Here is an 8,451-nt window from a genome sequence, read left to right on the forward strand (position 1 = left end):
CTTTCTTATTCATAGGATAGGGAATTTGAGAAATAGCCTTGACCCACTCCTAGTCCACTTTAATTCCACTCTTTTCTATAATGTGTCTCAAGAGGTTTCCCTCGGACTCTCTGAAGACGCTTTTCCTAGGATTTAATGAAATGCTATATTTCCAGCACCGCTCAAATAACTACTTTAGATGACAAAGATGATAAGATCTTTTCATTGAAAATATTATATCATCATCCAAATAAATCACCACACTTTGGATGATTAATCCACGAGAAAAAATGTACATAGTATCACCATCATTTATAAGTCAAAACATCATTCGTCTAAATGTGAAGCTACCCCATTTTGTGTTGAGTGTTGTTTTTAATCTATCATGTTCTCCAACTATAAATTGGTTGTATCTTGAAAATCCATAGAGAAGAAAGAACATTTATGATCCAAGCACTATCTGAAGTATTTTCTCCTTAGATGGCATGGGATAATTTTCCTTATTAGCAGCTCAATTTAAATTCTTAAAATATACATATAAGCATATTTTACTAAACTTATTTCTAACCAGAACAAAATTAGATACCCGTGTAGAGTGATGAACTTTGAAGATTATTTTAGCATCCAAAAACTTCCTTAATTTTTTTTTATAATGGTTTCAAGCATAAGATGAATTGCTCTCAACTTTTCCTTAAATGGTTTAACCCCCTCCTTGGTTGGTATCACATGTTGGATTATTCATGTATCATAAGTTTTCAAATCATCATATGTCCATTTGAATACATCTCGGTATTGTTTGAAGAGATAGATAAAAGCTTTTCATTCCTGAGATGAGCAACATGTACAAAGGTTTACATAATTTGGATCTTCTTTTGTGCCCCCATGTTAACTTGTTGATGTAGCAATGTAGAGGTTTCATTTTTTGTATTCATTGGTTCCTTGCAATAATTTTTCAAGTCATAGATATTTTGTAATGACACCATGCCCTTGGACATGGGGTCTCCTTTTTGTGCTTCAACTCTTTCTTGCAATGACCTTTCATGGTCATCTTCATTGATTGCAACACCTTTAAATGCACCAATATTATCCATGAAATCCAATATCTATTGGTCATCATTGAACACATGTAAATTAGTGACGTTATCAAGCATAGATGTCTTATAAATAATCTCAAAAGAAAAACCATCTCTAAGTGGTCACAACCTAGTAGTTACATTACCTAAAGTTCTCGTGACTACATTTTTAAACAATGTAAAATTTGAAATGGGAATTGTATCGAGTACCTGCCTTTTTTAGGTAGAAAAAAATCATCTGATTTTGAAAAGTGCTGATTTAGAATACACATTTTTTAGCATATTTTTGGCACCTTCAATTTTCTTATGTATCAAGTATGAACATTATTTTTAAAAAGTTAGTGATTTTCATGTTGATTATGAAAAGTGTTGATGCAACATTAACCCTTTTTTTAAAAGGCTTATTTTTTACATTTTAAATTTTCTAATGTATCAAGTGTGGATAATTATTTTTAAAATTTAACAATTTTTGAAGTAGTTGTCTTCTTATTTTTCTTCTTTTTCCCTAATATATTTATTTTGAAGTGTTTCTTAGGTTCATGGTTTTTTTTTTTTTTTTTTTTGTTTAATTTTTTTAGTGAGAACTTCTTTTTTTTACACAATATATTTTAAAGTTACTATTTTCCATATATTTATTTATCGTTAATTAATATTTCAATGCACATAAAATAATTGTCACTAAAATATAAATCATTTTTAACATTTGACATTAAAATACACAGTTTAAATATAGATATAACAAAAAAGATACACATCTTGAGACTTTTTTTTACTAAAAATGACATGTCAAACAAACAATTTTTATGGGAAAATTTTATCAAAAATATTTTAAAAATACATATTTTATGAATTTTGTGTCAAAAAATAATGATAATAATAGTCTTTCATAAAACAACGATTCACATAAAAATTAAAGTGAAAATCACATAATACAAATATTAAACATATAACAACAATAATTGAATATTTATTCCTCACATAAAATCTCAGAGTCAAAACATTATTAGTATAACTAATGAATAGTTCCAAAAAATGAGCTTGGTTTGCAAGAATAACTTAAATTTAATCAACAATATCATATAATACATGCTCATCATCTTCTATAGTTTCATTGTTGTCTTCTTCCATAATATTTTATGCTTCAAATTGGTCATTTCCCTCTTCTAACAAATCTTTGATGCCTGCAAAGCTCCCAAAGTATCCATTTCCAATCATTCCATCTAAGAGTGGTTGAGGTTCCTTTCTAGGGAAAATTTTAAGAACCCTCCCTAAATTTATATGTATAATAAATGGGAATCTCCATGGTATATAGGAAAAACGGAAGGCGATTTTATCAATAATATAATATGTATATATAATTTTTTGGCGAATCTCTCACTAGGCATGGCGAATATTTTACTCAATTATAAAATATTGTAAGATCTTGGTATTACCATGGGTCAATACCATGGGTTTCATAAACCTGGAACTTAAAAATTACAATTTATAAAAATTAATAAAATTAATAGTTGATTTTTATTTTATTTTTTATTTTAACCGAGCTAAAATGTTTAACATACATTAAATTACAACATCCATTTTTACTCTTGATTCACGCCGAGAGGGATCAAATATTTTTTCACTCTATGCTAGTTTGCATATCGCGATATTTGATACCTCTGGGGTTAGTAGATCGAGAGTAAAGATGGATCTATGCTGGTTTAATTCCCCCATTTAAATAGGCTACATTCCAGGTGAATACCATGGGTCAATACCATGTGCCATTTTGGTGAATACCATGGGTCAATATTTGATACCTGTCGCGAGTTAGTAGATCCAGAGTAAAGATGGATCTATGTTGGTTTAATTCCCCCATTTAAATAGGCTACATTCCAGGTGAATACTATGGGTCAATACCATGTGCCAGTTTGGTGAATACCATGGGTCAATACCATGTGCCATTTTTATTTTTATTAATACTAATATTAGGGTTAATAATGTTTGTTTGCATGGTATTAATAACAATCTAGTCCATGGTATTTGTCCCATAGTATTTTGCCCATAAGTTTCACCTAAATATAACACGCATTTTTTTAGTGTCCGGTGACTTATGGAGTAAATACAAAAAAATGTTTTATTTGTTTACCATACCTCTCGTTTATTTATATTTTTATTAATTTACCATACCTCTTTTACAAATATGGTATTTGGCCCATAGAATTCACTTAAATAAAATCTCTTTCTCGAGCCTTGATAAATAGAATGAGGGTTATGGACTAAATATAAAAAGAGGTTTTATTTATTTACCATAGGTCTAGTTTATTTTTATTTTTATTTATTTACCATTCCTTTTGATTAAGTATAAAAAGACGTTTTATTTATTTACCATACCCCCACTTTACTTATATTTTTATTTGTTTACACCCTAGCATGTATATAAGGTGACTTATGGAGTAAATATAAATTTTTATTTATTTATTTACTATACCTCTCATTTATTTATATTTTTATTAATTTACCATACCTCTTTTATAAATATGGTATTTGGCCCATAGGATTCACTTAAATAAAACCTATTCTTGAAAATGGGCGAATGGGTTCACTTAAATAAAATCTATTCTTGAAAATGGGCGAATGGAAGGTTGTAACTCCTAATTTCAAGGGATAAATTTACCTTTTTTACCCTCTCCTTTAGAATAAGGTGGGCTATTTGAGGTGATTTGTAAAAATGTTCTATGATACAAAATATTCGCCCACTAAAAATTTAAAACCCCTTAATTTCGCCAAAGGGCGAACATTCGCCCCTAAAATTTTCAATGTTCCTTTCCCTTTTTTCCACACGTGATTCATTATAATCCCCTTTCTTCAAACCAACTTCGTGCATTGCATCTGGAAGAAATTGAATAACATTAATTCCTTTTTGAATAAATTTCATTGTAATGAGTCTTTTTTAATAACAATACAATTTCTTCCTTTTTATAAGCAACATGCTAGTGTTGTACCTAATCATCAAGTACAAAAGAAATAATTAAGTAAATTGGTATAAACACATACAAATTAATAAATAAAATATTGAAATTCAATTTTTTATAATAAAACTTACCTGAACCTGAGAATAAATCCAAAACCCAATCTCCTTCATTCGAACATAAATCTATAAAATGGTTAATCAATGACTGCGGTTTTTCATAAATGTTAACTATCTCTCACTTTTCTTCTTTCTCTTCATATGTTAGTTTTTTTACAACACCATCATGAATCAATACTTAGATATGGCTCTTTCCATCTACCTGATTCAAAAGAATAGGCTTATAGCTATCATCTTTTGTCCAACATTCAACATGAATGAACTCAAAATTTCTTATAGTTGATTGATCTCCACAACCAATAAGATTTGATTTTTTCCTGTAACATGAAATAGTAAAAGTTCAATTAAATTGTACATAAATAATTTCTTTGGAACATTAATAAAACATAAAATTTCAATGTTTTACCATGTAAGTTGCATCCTTGAGTTTGTTTTTCCTTTGAAGCTTGTTAATAACATTCCAAATTGTGTGTCTGAATGAAATGTTACAAATCTCCAAAATGGTGATGTGAATTCTATAAATCTCGTAACCACTTTACTAAAATTTTGATAAGTATAAGGCTCACTATCATATTCAATGTTTGGGATATTGAAACCATGCGAAATATCCACAATAAATAGGGAATACTCCCTTTTAGGTATGCATTTTGCAATGCCTTCACAATCACCTTGTATTATTTGATATTGGATAATGTTGAGCCCATTCAAAATGAAATGAGTAAGACTGGGATCAAGTTCAACATTCCTAAGATTATATTTTTTTAGCCTTTCCAACTTAATTTTTTCAATAAATACTTTGAAACTATTTGGTACTCCATTTGCATCCTTCTTCGACATCTTTAATGAAATAAAAAAAATATGTATAAGTTATAAAATAAAAATACTATACATATAAACAAAAATGAATGTATAAATCAACATACCTTTTTGAATGCAAGATAAAAATATTTTAGCGTTGATGTAGAACTTGAATCTGGGTAGTTGCGTACAACATCATCCTAACTGTCTTTGTTAAGCAATTTAACCATTTGTTCTTGTATTTTCATATAGACCTTATGACTGAATAGATAAAGTAAAAAATATTGATATAGTGATATGTATAACAAATACTACGAATAATAATACTTTATATTTAAAAGAAAATTGTAATCCGAAAATAAGTAAAAATAATTCAAAAAACTTTTGAAATTCCTCACACATTTCCTCCAATGATAATTCACCCAACTTCACATGGGATAATATTTATTTGACAACTTTTTCATCCTTCACTCCTTGAATTATTCTTCAAGGTGTGACAGTCATATCATCTGGAAGGTGCTTCATTTCATGTCATGGTTTACTACTGGTACATATCACTGGTTTAGACTTTTTAACCTTCTGGTTGTTTATGGAAATGTTCTCCCACATGTCAAAAATATCATTAATCAATTCCCATATCTCTCCAGTTCTAAATGCCAAATAGAAAATGTTTTCCATACCTCTGAATATCTCTGAAGTTACTTTCTCACCTTATGAGTTGATTTTTTTTCAATTTGATAACCTATTTCCATACACCATTCCTTCTTAAAGGCTAGACTAACCTTTGTATTATCCCCACCACATTTTTCTTCATCACTATGAATAAATCTAACCCTTTGGATGAAAGTCACAGAGATCCTATACTCATTACCTGTATTATGATCCCATGTTAATAAATTTTCTTCTATATTTGTTAAACCAACATAAATCATGCATGTCACTGTTTCAAAAAGTGAGTTAATGGGATATTCCTCCATCAATTATATTCTAGCCTCTATAGAATTCCACCACCCCCCCCCCTCCCCAACCCTACCAATTACATAATATTTGTATTCAAAACATTTTGAATTTTCAAATGCCTCTTTGTTCAGAAATTGAATTGGATCAACAAGAACCACTTAATCACCCACATGTGCATATGGATTTTACATGAACAATGTTTTGAAATTATAAACATGCAGGTGGTGCGTATTTCTAATGTGATATTTAGATTTTCCTTCATTTGGCTTATAGAATTGGCTAACATTAAGTTGAAATGTACAACCGTCCTCAACTAAGTTTTTCTTTTTCAACCAACTTTGAATGGGATTTTTTTTTGTTTTCATAATGCCAACCTCTAAATTAGCACCTAGTGTTGTTATTTGACTACTTCCCTTTGAGCTTCCACTTTTAACTTCACTACTGCCCATGATTTTTTCATAATGACCAACTTTTGATTTCTTCCTCCTATGGGTTACCATATTTTATTCTACGTATGAAATCTCCTCATCATCAATTAGAAGAGAGACATTACTGGGCATTTTTATTATTGTTATTTTATGGATTTTCTCCTTTCCAATATTAATTCTAATTTCATTCTTAGTAATGGAAACATCTTCTTCAACCATCAATCATATCTTTCTCACCTTCAAAAGTAACATGTCTATCTTTACTAGATTGATCCACTATATGCATTCTTTAATAATCCCCCATGTGTAGTCTTGTAGCATCATGAAGTAAGTTTTTATTCTTCTTTCTTATATCTTCTTCTGAATCTATGTGGAAACTGCTGACCACATCCATAACATATTTCTCTATAAAATAAACTACTCCCAACATAATTGAGAGACGCTCAGCAAATTCCTATCAAACAAAATATAATATGTCAACAATAAGTAAGTTATAAAAATATAATGATATAGTTACAATAACACAAAACACTTAAATATAAGTAAGCAAACTTATGTTTTTTTGTGCAATGTCATTTATGATTTGTTGACATATCCTTGTAGAATTTTCATCTATGTCATACATTGGCAATGCAAAATGATATCTAATCTTCTCCTCTGACTTGAACGATTTTGTAAGTACATAAACAAGTTTTGTATTCGACACCAACATTATGTCTAGTTGTTTTCCCAACACCTCATAACTTCTTCCATCGTAAATCATACCAACATATAGATATATCTGCAGATATTCTTTGCATTCTCTATCTTTCACATACCATGAAAATTTTGTACAACTCATTTCTCGTGATTTTAACCAATATGAAATCATCTTGTTTTCCTTTGAGGAGCCATTTGCTAGATTTTTACCATGTGGCATAGGTCGGTTTCATTCAACAGTATTTGTTGAGGGCCCACTTGCAACTTTAGATGATGTAATTACTACCTTTGGTCCTCACAAAGGCCTTCCTTGAAGCCATTTTCCTACAAAAGGATATATATATATATATATATATATATATATATATATATATATATATATATATATATATATATATATATCTATATCTATATCTATATCTATATATATATATATATATATATATATATATATATATATATATATATATATATATATATATATATATATATCTATATATATATATTAGCAAAAAAAGGGCATATATTAAGCAAGCAAACAAAACAAAACAAATTAAAATTAAAAAAAAAAACACTAGAAACAAATACAACAATAAAAATAATTTGGTTACAAAAAATTAAAATTTAATTTTAAAATTTTAAACTTAAAAAACCTAAAAACTATTACAATTTAACTTTCATCTTTTAAATTGAAAATTTACATAAAAAAATAAGAGTAGCCCCCACCCTAAATTTATCCTCTAGTAGGCTAGGGGTTGTGGTCTCACCCACCTACCCATGGACGTGCCCGTAGATTCCTGCTTGTTAGGGGGTCACTGTGTTGCTGGAAGGTGAACTCGCGCCTTGGCGTGGGGGCGGGAAACCTTGACCTAGGTACATTTTTTTCTTTTTCTTTTTTGAAAAAAAATCTATTTCTTTAAACGAATGTAAAAAAAAAGGAATTTTTTTTTTTTTGAGGGAATATGTTTTTTTTTTTTTGTATCCTCGAGGAACCTAGCAGCCTACCTCATGCATAACTAATAGTAAACCTCTCTCGGTTTATGATCTGTAGTTAGTGGGATTTGAACTTGGGTCTGTATTTTTCAACAATTTCCTAAATGTAGAATTAATGAATTGAGCTTCCTTCCAAGACAAAGAAAAAAAAAACAAAAAAAAAATTGTTAGCATAAAACAACCTATTTTCCCCAAATTCCTCTTTAAATGGTCAAAATATAAGGGAAACTAACCTTTGAAATGTGAGAATATATCGTTGAATGTCTTGTCGATGACAATGTAGCTCCTCTGCAAAATTTCTCCAAGTGTTGTAACGAAACCTCGAGAAGACTTGATGTGAAGTAAAGAATAGTAACAACGAAAGTTATTATATAGCAGAGACTATGGGATTGCTTTATCATTTCTTGAATGTGGGATTAAAATTAAAATTAGAAAAATTAATATATTGTTAATA

This window comes from Pinus tabuliformis, chromosome 1_1, assembly GCF_031772625.1.
Source record: "Pinus tabuliformis cultivar Carrire ecotype Pingquan chromosome 1_1, CPIR1, whole genome shotgun sequence".
NCBI classification, from domain to species: Eukaryota; Viridiplantae; Streptophyta; class Pinopsida; order Pinales; family Pinaceae; genus Pinus; species Pinus tabuliformis.